Here is a 10,143-nt window from a genome sequence, read left to right as displayed (position 1 = left end):
TCCACAGCATAATGAGGACATGCCCAGCTATTTTGCAGATACAACCAGGGATGCCAACGTGTGATACCATTTTGCAGAGATGGGGCCTGTTAAGTGAAGAGGAGCTCAATTATTGTACAAACTCCATGTTGAGATGAAAGATTATTTGGCGTCTTGGCCTAAACACAAAACCATATATGGGCCTTATTTTATTTAATGTATAGCTTAGTTGGGTAGATTCATCCGGGTTTGGCCCATTGTATATATAGATATTGTAATAGAAGTTCTGGACTATTTAATTCATTTACACGACTGAAATGAAAGTCGGTTCTCTCTCTATTTTATTCTTAGAACTCTAATTTCCCTTTCTGCGATTTCGAGATCATTGTATATTTTCATGGTATCATAACTACAGATGTGAAAGATCTCTTCGTTCTCGTTCGTCCGATACTACCCTTCACCATTTTTCGTCGAGTTTTGTGGTTTCATCAGTGAGACGACTTTCTCGCCGAAAATTCATTTTTTTTTGTGATTCTTCTCTTCAATCTGTATGTAATCGAGTGGAGTATGTTCAATCGTTGTTGAAGTCTCCTTAATTCAAGTTTTTTGGTGTTGATTTCTTTTAGAATCCTCGAGCTAGGGTTTGCTTTGGTTCGTACCTGGTTTGGTTTCGTCTTCAAAGGTCGATTGTGCTTGCTATTTGAAGGTTGTAGCTTCTTCCAGTGCTGAAGAAGGGGGTAATTCTGATCTATTGCTCATAAATAACTTTCTACTAGACTTCTAGTTATTCTGATATTAGGATGTTGCTTTTCTCGCATGCATCTATTCTAAGGGACTTATTATTGTGTGTTGAATGTTGAATATGACGGGAACCGATAGTTCTACTCCTTCTAGTTCTACATACTCCCCTGTCCCTTCTAGTCCTCTACACCTTCACTCCTCTGACATTCCTGGCTCGTGTTTGGTGTCAGTTCTCTTCTCCACTATACATATCGATATACATAGAGATTCACACTTGTTAGTTTCGAATGAAGAATGAAAAGTGCCCTACCATCCATCTCCAAATAGTAAATGCGCTGCTAAGTTCAGATGTCTGCTCGTCTGAAACTGAATTTAGTAGTCCGGAATGGTCGTAGGGAGAGGAATGCGGGAAAGTGGGGTCCTCTCACGTGTGCTTGGAGGTTAGAGGATGAGTATGGTAGTTTCTTTGTCTGCAAAAAATAAGATTGCATTCATTGATGGAACTTATCCTAAACCACCTGATAATTCTCCACAACTTCAACAATAGAATAGATGTAATAACATGGTAATATCATGGATAACCGGTTCTCTAACCCCAACCATTGTTGAGTTTGTACAATACTCTGAAACTGCTGAAAGTATATGGAGACAGTTAGAAAGTAGATATGGTACTGTGAATGGAACCAAAGGTTTTGAGCATAAGAAGGAACTTGTCTTTACTTCTCAGGGTTCCTCAGATATAGTCTCATACTTTAACAAACTTAAAAAACTATAGGATGAATTAGAGATGACGCGTAAAAAACATTCAAATTCTTGTGTTTGTCCTGCCAAGTCTGGTACTCAAAAGAAAGAGGAAGAAGATAAAGTACACCAATTCCTTATGGGACTAAATGAGATATATGTGAGTGTAAGAAATAATCTCTTAATAATGAATTCATTGCCTTCTCTTGATACTATATACAACATTCTTCTCCAAGATGAGAGGCAGATACAATTCACCTCCACATCTCAGTTTAATCCAGAGTCATCATCCTTTAATGTGAATTTCTCTAATAAATCTCAAGCTCAGTCAATTTTATTCAAAAGTCATACAATCAGACATACAACCAGAGGGTTAGTTTTAATCAGACAAAGGGTAATCTCTTCTGCAAATATTGCAAGAAACCTGAACATCTTATTGACAAATGCTATAAACTTTATAGTTTTCCGCCAAACTTCAAGTTCACTAAAGGCAAAAGGATGGTGGCCAATGCCTGTGTGGGTGAGAGTAATGCTCCTATGGGTGGAATTCAGTATGAGCAGGGTTCTTTGGTGCCTGGTCTTACAAAGGAGTAGTACTCACAACTGATAACTTTGTTGCATCTAACCCATGTATCTGATTCTGGACAATCTGGTCCTCAATCCAACCTTGCAGTTTTTGCCAATTTTGATGATACTTTGTTGCATACTAATGTAGTTGGTTCTTCTCTTTCTTGCATGTTTTCACATTCTTCTAGTTCTGTCTGGATTGTGGACTCTGGTACCACATATCGTATGACTGCTAGTAAAGACCTTCTTTTTTATATCAATCCACTGATTATACCTCTACTTGTTTCACTTCCAAATGGATATAAAGCAAAAGTAACTTTCATTGGTTCTTTTGCACTAACATCCTCTATCACTGTTCACAATGTACTTTTCATTCCATCTTTTCATCATAATCTAATTTTTGTGTCAAAGCTTATATAGCAATTGCATTGCATTGTCCAGTTTGGTCCTTACTCTTGTGTGTTACAGGGCCCTTATTTGAAAATGCCTCTAGAACTTGGTGAACTGGATAATGGACTTTATAAATTGGTACATGATGATGCACCTCATCCTACTCATGTTGAAGTCCAACCTACAAATAACAAAGTTTGCAGCTTACCATCTTTGTGTACCACTGTTTCTGATCATTCACTTGTAAATATTTCATTTGTTTTACATGTTGCACTTGTACGTAATTCACTTTGCAATAAAGCTACTATGAATAAATCATATGTGCTTTGGCATAATAGACTTGCACATGTACCTTTTGTGAGAATAAAAACTATCTCTGCATTATCTGATGTTCTTTCTGATAAACAATCTTTTCCTTGTCATATTTGTCCTTTGTCTAGGCAAACCAGGCTTCATTTCCCTGATAGTACAATACATAGCACCAAATCTTTTCAATTGATTCAAATAAATACTTGGGGACCCTACCACACCCCTACTCATTCTAATTCTAGATATTTTTCTACCATTATTGATGACTATTCAAGGTTTACTTGGACTCATATTATGGGGTCCAAGAGTAATGCTTTTCCTTTACTAAAGGCATTCATTGTAATGATTCAAACCCAGTTTAATGTCATTGTTCAAAAGATCAGAAGTGATAATGCTCTGCGGCCTGAATCGAAACCACCTGAGCAAGGCCAGTGCAAACTGTCAATATCTGTGCCAAAGCCTCCTGAAGGCCTGGAATCACAATGGGCATAACTGGTGCCTGAGCTGGTCCCGACGGCTCAACTATATTCGGAATCTGCTCCTGAGCTGGAGCAACTGGTGGTTCTACAGGTGCTGCTCCAACTTCTGTACGAGCTACACCTCGACCCCGGCCTCTACCCCGACCCCGACCTCCTACGGTCCTAACTGGTGGCACTGGTGGCTGACCGTCCGATCCGATAATACGTGTTCTCACCATGTGTGAGAGAATAAAATAACAAAAATTTAGTTTCCGGAATCAACAAATTCCCACGACAGAGTACAAGAAAGTGAAATTTTCCGAAGGGTTTGGTAGCCTCTCGAAGATAAGTACAGACTTCTCTGTACCGATCCGCAAGACTCTACTAAACCTACTCATAACTCGTGAGACCTATGTAAGGGGCTCTAATACCAGCTTGTCACGACCCAAAATCACACCTGTCGTGATGGTGCCTAACTCAGTACTAGGCAAGTCGACAACATCCATAACCCACATTTTTCTTTAAGTTTGAAAACATAATAATTGAATTTAATAAAAGACCTCACAATTACATATACAAACACACTCCCAAAACCCGATGTCACTGAGTACATGAGCATATATATATTACAAGTCTGGAAAACACGATCTATAATAGTCTGAGACTAAATACAGGAAACAATGAGATAGGGAAGGAGAGACAAGGTCTGCGAAACACGACAGCTACCTCTAAATCTCCACAAAATCAACTGTGCGAAAGAATTAACACCCACTATGTCCGGGATCACCTGGATCTGCACACGAAGTACAGGGTGTAGTATGAGTACAACCAACTCAGTAAGTAACAATAATAAATAAGGACTGGAAGTAGTGACGAGCTTTAGCTAAGTCCAAATAAAATAATTTTTAACACAAAAAGGATAGGCATGCTCTCAAGTTCAATATTTGAAATTCCATAGTAATTTCATATCAACCTCGAATGAAATAGAAGATAGTGTCTTTCAGAAATTTCCAAAACGGTGATATATGCTAGCTGAAATGCAGCAATAATGAAATCAATGCATTCTCTCATAGTAATAGTCACTCAGTCCTCCCATTCAATCCAACCTCACAATCACCCATTCCTCACAGTCACTCATTCTTCTCAATTACTCGGCACTCGGCACTCGGCACTCGCACTCAATAGGTACCTGCGCTCACTGGGGGTGTGTACAGACTCCGGAGGGGCCCCTTCAACCCAAGCGCTATAACAAGCCAATCATGAAAAATCAATGAAACATGCTGCGGCGTGCAGCCCGATCCCATAAATATCCTTATAATTAAGCCCTCGGCCTCACTCAGTCATCAACCTCTCCAGTCTCTCGGGCTCTCATAAATCATGATAAGCAGCCCACAACAATGATATGATGCATCAATAATAAACAGGAGAGACAGAGATGTAATATGCAACTAAAAATCGTGACTCAGTATGAAACAATAATTTAACAGATAATTCAACATGTACACGACCTATGTGGGTCCCAACAATGTCCACACTTAGTTTAAACATGATTTATAGATCAGTTTCTCTAATACGTAGAAAATGTACTGATATCAATAGATTATTCAACCACACAGTTCCATGAAATTTATCAAGTTACAATTCCTACGGTGCACACCCACACGCCAATCACCTAGCATGTATGTCACCTCAAACCAATCACATATCACAGAATCTGGGGTTTCAAACCCTCAAGACCAAATTTAGAACTGTTACTTACTTCAAACCGTAAAATTCTTTACTCTGCTATACTTTGCCTCGCAAATCGGCCTCCGAATGCCTCGAATCTAGTCACAAATAATTCATTTCAGTCATTACAAATTACAGGAATTAATTCCATATGAAAATACTAATTTTTCAATAAAAATCCGAAATTGTACCCAAAAGTCACCCGTGGGGCGCACGTCTCGAAAGCCGGTGAAACTCACAAAATCCGCACATTCAATTACGAGTCCAACCATACTAGTTTCACTCAAATTCGACTTCGAATTGACATTCAAATCCCAAAAATTCATTTTATAAAATTTCTATAATTTTTCCCAAATTTTCATATCAAACTACTAATTGAATGATGAAAACAATGATATATTCATGTATATTAACCAAATCTGTGTTAGAATCACTTACCCCGATGAAGTTCTTGAAAATCCCATGAAACATTGTCAAAAACGGAGCTCCCAACGTCCAAATGTTAAATAATACCTTAACCCTCGGTTATATAGTACCACGTCTGATCTCCCAATGTGCGGTCCGCACATTTTCAAGTGCTGTCCGCGCATTTTCAAGTTCTGCAGTCGCAATCCAAATTGTGTAGCCGCACTTCACAGTAACTGCTCTACCAGGCTTCATTAAAATGCCCATACCTTTCTGTACAAATGTCCAAATAATTAACTCTATACCTTTCTAGAAACTAGATTCAAAGAGATACAACTTTCATTTTTAAATCATCTCCAAATTCCTTGTAGATTAAAACATATAAGCCTACAAAGTCGGACCAGCGAACCTGCGAAATCACCTTTCTGCGGTCGCGAGAAAAATTATGCGGACAGCACAATTTCAACTGTTGTCCGCACAATTCCTAATGCTACAGCACTTTGGGAGTTTGCGGCCGCACTTCTGCCCTCTAAAATGTGCCCCCTGCACTTCAACTATTCCATAACATCGTCAGAGTGCCGAAATGCCCAGACTCGCTCAAAATTCACCCTGAAACTCATTCGAGCCACTCGGAACCCCGTCCGAATGTACCAACAAGTCCTAAAATATGATACAAACTTGGTCGAGCCCTCAAATCACATCAAACAATATCAAAAATACAAATCGCACTCTAATTCAAGCCTAATGAAACACTAACAATTTTCAACTTCTACCTTCAATGCCGAAACCTATCAAATCAAGTCCGATTGACCTCAAATTTTGCACACAAGTTATAAATGATATAATGGAGGTATTCTAATTTTCAGAATCAGATTTAGGCCTCGATATCAAAAAGCCAACTCCCTGGTCAAACTTTCAAACTTAAATTTCTATTTTAGCCATTTCAAGCCTAATTTAGTTACATGCTTCCAAATAATTTTTCGGACATGCTCCTAAGTCCAAAATCACTATACGGAGCTATTGAAATCATCAAAACTCTATTCTGGGGTTGTTTACACATAAATCGATATCCGATCACTATTTTAACCTAAGCTTTAAACCTTATAACTAAGTATTCCAATTTATTCCAAAACCTTACCGGACCTGAACTAATCACCCTGGCGAGTCATATAACAATTGTAAAGTATAAATTGAGCAGTAAATAGGAAAATGGGGTTGTAATATTCAAAAAGACCGGCCGGGTCATTACAAAGACTGTGTAAAAAAAGCAGACACTTGCAAACCAGGGAAAACCTTCATGTATACCTCTTTATGAAGATGCTCATGAAGAAAAGCATTATTGACATCTAATTGGTAGACTGTCCAGCCCTTCTTGGCAGCAAGGGAGAGAAGGCGTTTAATAGTAGTGAATTTAACTACAGGGAAAAAAGTCTCATTGTAGTAAATGCCCTCTTTTTGAGTATCCACTCTAATGACCAACCTAGAATTGTACCTTTTAATAGAGCCATCAGATTTCTGCTTGATTTTATACACCCATTTGAAAGGGATGGGCTTCTTGTTATGAGTAAGAGGTACTATGTCCCAAGTGTGATTAGCCGCAAAAGATTCAAATTTCTTTAGCATTGCCCATTTCCAAGCATGATGGGAATTAGCTTGTTGGTAAAACTGAGGCTCATGCGAGTAAAGTTCAGCAGTGGATAGCTTAGAATTAGGAGGTACAAAAGACTAAACATTAGAGCAGACATAATCAGAAAGATACGGAGGAGGATTGCTCACCCTAAGGGACTTCCTAAGAGGCTGTGGAGAACAAGGTGCACTAGAAGAAGGAAGATCAGGAAGATTATTGGATACAGGGGCAGAAAGTGGAGAAGGTGAGGAAGTGGAGACTACTAGGGTAGAAGATGTGGGAGAAAAGGAATCAGGGTGCAGGAAAGCAGGAGATTTTTTGGGTTGAACAATGCACCGATGTGTAAAGAAATTTTTTTGCCGGAAAAAGGGTCATTTCTGCGGCCCACTATGCAGTCGCAGAATCACTCTACGGACCATATAATGACCGCAGAGTGGATCATGAGAGGGCAAGTGTGGAGGAAAATTTGCGGCACATTATGCGGCCGCATATCAGTTATGCGGTGTATTATACGACCGCAAAACAGGTCTGCGGACCGCATAATGACTGCATACTAAGGCAGTCTTGCCCAGTTCCGGAGGCCATATTTCGCGGCTATTTTGCGAGCCCAGAAGCGTTTTGCGATTGCATTTGCGACCGCATAGTGTGTTTCGGGGCTTAATTTTTCTGGTTTTATAAACCCGGCCCCATTCTTATAAAATACTATTGGGGGTCATTTTGAAGGGTTTCATCTGATATTTTAGAGAGAGGTGAGAGCATTTTAGAGTGAAAGTGAAGGCTTAGTCATTTATTCATCAATTCTTGTTCAAGGTTTGAAGATTTAATAAGGATCTTGTTAGGGCTTCAAAGAGGTAAGAATTTTTTTCCCCAATTCTTCAATTTCGGGTTTGGGGTAAAATATGGGTGATTAATAGTATGATTCTTGGGTGTAAGAGTATTATTTATACGTATCAATGAGGTTTATGGAAAGATTGTTGAGTTCAAATGGGTAAAGATTGGGTTGAAAATGGTAGAAATTTTCAAAGATTTTAATTGAAGATTTGAGGATCGAGTTGATGTCGGAATTTGGTGAAATTTATATGGTTGGACTCGTGGTTGGATGGACTTTCATATTATTATTTTTTACTTTTATCGGGTTCCGAGACGTGGGTCCCACGGGTGATTTTTGAGTTCATTTCGGGTTTTTATTGAAAAATTTGGAATTAATTACAATAATTGGTATTGACTAAATCGAATTAATTGTGGCTAGACATGAGGCTTTCGGAGATCAATTCTCGTGGCAAGGGCATAGCGGTATAAAGAATTATACGGTTTGAGGTAAGTAACAGTTTTAAATCTGGTCCTGAGGGTATGAAACTCCGGATTATTGTATCATGTGAATATTTTGGAGGTGACGCACATGCTAGGTGACGGGCGTGTGGGCGTACACCGTGGGAATTGGGACTTGGTCCATTCCATGGAACTGTGTAGTTGAATAATCTATTGTTATATGTACATTCTCCATGTAGTGGAGATATTGAACCACAAATCATGTTTAGATTATGTGTTGGCACTGTAGGGAACCACAGAGGTCGTGTACATGTTGAATTATCTACTAAATTATTGTTTTGTACTCAGTCATAGTTTACTTGTTTATTTTATCTCAGCCTCTATTGTTCCTTACTGATGTATCATATCATTGCTCTTTGGGCTGAGTTTTCATGATTATTGATAGCCCGAGAGACTGGAGAGATTTATCACTGAGTGAGGCCGAGGGCCTGATTGTGAGATATTGATAGTACAGCACGTGAGTTGTTCGTGCGGATCCAGATATTATATTATAGCATGTGAGTTATCCGTGCAGCACGTGAGTTGTCTGTGCGGATCCAGATATTATACTATAGCACGTGAGTTATCTGTGCAGCACGTGAGTTGTCCATGCGGATCCAGATATTATACTATAGCACGTGAGTTGTCCGTGCAGCACGTGAGTTGTTCGTGCGAATCCAGATATTAATATTATAGCACGTAAGTTGTCCGTGCGTATTATAGCGCTTGGGCTAAAGGAGCCCATCCGGAGTCTGTACACCCCCAGTGAGCGTAGGTACCTATTGAGTGTGAGTACTGAGGGCTGAGAGCCGAGTGATTGAGTTGTTGTGATGAGTTGAGTGACTGTTGCCCTGAGAAGCTGTACTTGTTTTTCATTTGTTGTTGCACTTAGTTGCTATCTGTCATTGTTGTGAAATTTCTGAAAGATTTTATATCCGGATTACCTGAACTTGAACTGTATAAAACTGATTTGACTTAAACTACCGAATTTGAAAGCATGTCTATTCTTTGCTGGAACTATTGAAAATGAACTATAACTGTGTAGCTCGTCACTATCTTCAGTTCCTTAGTTATTATTGTTACTTACTGAGTTAGTTGTACTCACGCTACACCCTACACTCCATGTACAGATCCAGGTGTTCCCGGTCATGGAGGACATTGATCTCGTTCGTGGTTGAGTATCGGAGATTCACGAGGTAGTTGCTTTTGCAGTCCTTGTCTCTCCTTCCTCGTTATCTTTTCTTTTTTGTATTGGTATTTTGACACAGACTCTTGTAGACACTATTTCTTAGACTGGTTGTTTAAATGCTCATGACTTGTTGACACCCGATGTTGGGGCTATTTTTCCGAACTGTATTTTGAGTTTAACTCCTGTTGTTACGAAAACTCTATCATGTAAAAGCTTTGACTTATCTTTTGTGAAACATTGGAAGTGTCTTTGAGAATCGGCTTGTCTAGTACCATCAATAGGCGCCATTAGGAATTTGGGTCGTGACATTCATAAGGTGAGATGTTATTCAAAACACTAAAAGGGAATCTGTTGATAAGATATGTAGCAGTTAAGACACAATCATCCCAATATTTAAAGAGTAAGTTAGACTGAAACAACAAGGCTCGAGATGTTTCCAGTAAGTATTTATTTTTTCTTTCTATAATCCCACTTTGTTGTGGGGTGTGTGGAATGGTGGTCTGGTGTAAAATGCCTTGGGAAGAGAAAAAGGATTTGGCCTTATAACTAGTACCAAGCTCAAAAGCATTGTCAGACCTAAAACTTTAAACTGATGTATGAAATTGTGTTATTACCATAAAAGTAAAAGCTTTAATGACATATAAAGCATTGCCCATGCACAAGAGTAGATGGGTCTAGATGACACTAGTTAAATCATTTAC

The 10,143-nt window shown here is 39.0% G+C and overlaps 1 long non-coding RNA gene across 2 annotated transcripts; it reads left to right on the top strand.

Annotated features, from left to right (window-relative positions):
• The first annotated feature begins 294 nt into the window (after positions 1 to 294).
• On the top strand, positions 295 to 9,677 carry LOC104109533 (uncharacterized). 2 transcript variants are annotated; one of them, XR_004510348.2, is made up of 2 exons: positions 295 to 716; positions 9,384 to 9,677. It is a non-coding gene; the product is annotated as an uncharacterized lncRNA (long non-coding RNA). The 2 variants fall into 2 exon arrangements; XR_689247.3 differs by lacking the exon at positions 9,384 to 9,677 and adding an exon at positions 2,497 to 2,802.
• The last annotated feature ends 466 nt before the right edge of the window (positions 9,678 to 10,143 follow it).

The sequence above is a fragment of the Nicotiana tomentosiformis genome, chromosome 7 (assembly GCF_000390325.3).
Source record: "Nicotiana tomentosiformis chromosome 7, ASM39032v3, whole genome shotgun sequence".
Lineage (NCBI taxonomy): Eukaryota > Viridiplantae > Streptophyta > Magnoliopsida > Solanales > Solanaceae > Nicotiana > Nicotiana tomentosiformis.
The sequence above is the reverse complement of the archived record's forward strand: the minus strand, read 5'-3'. Positions and strand labels throughout refer to the sequence as shown.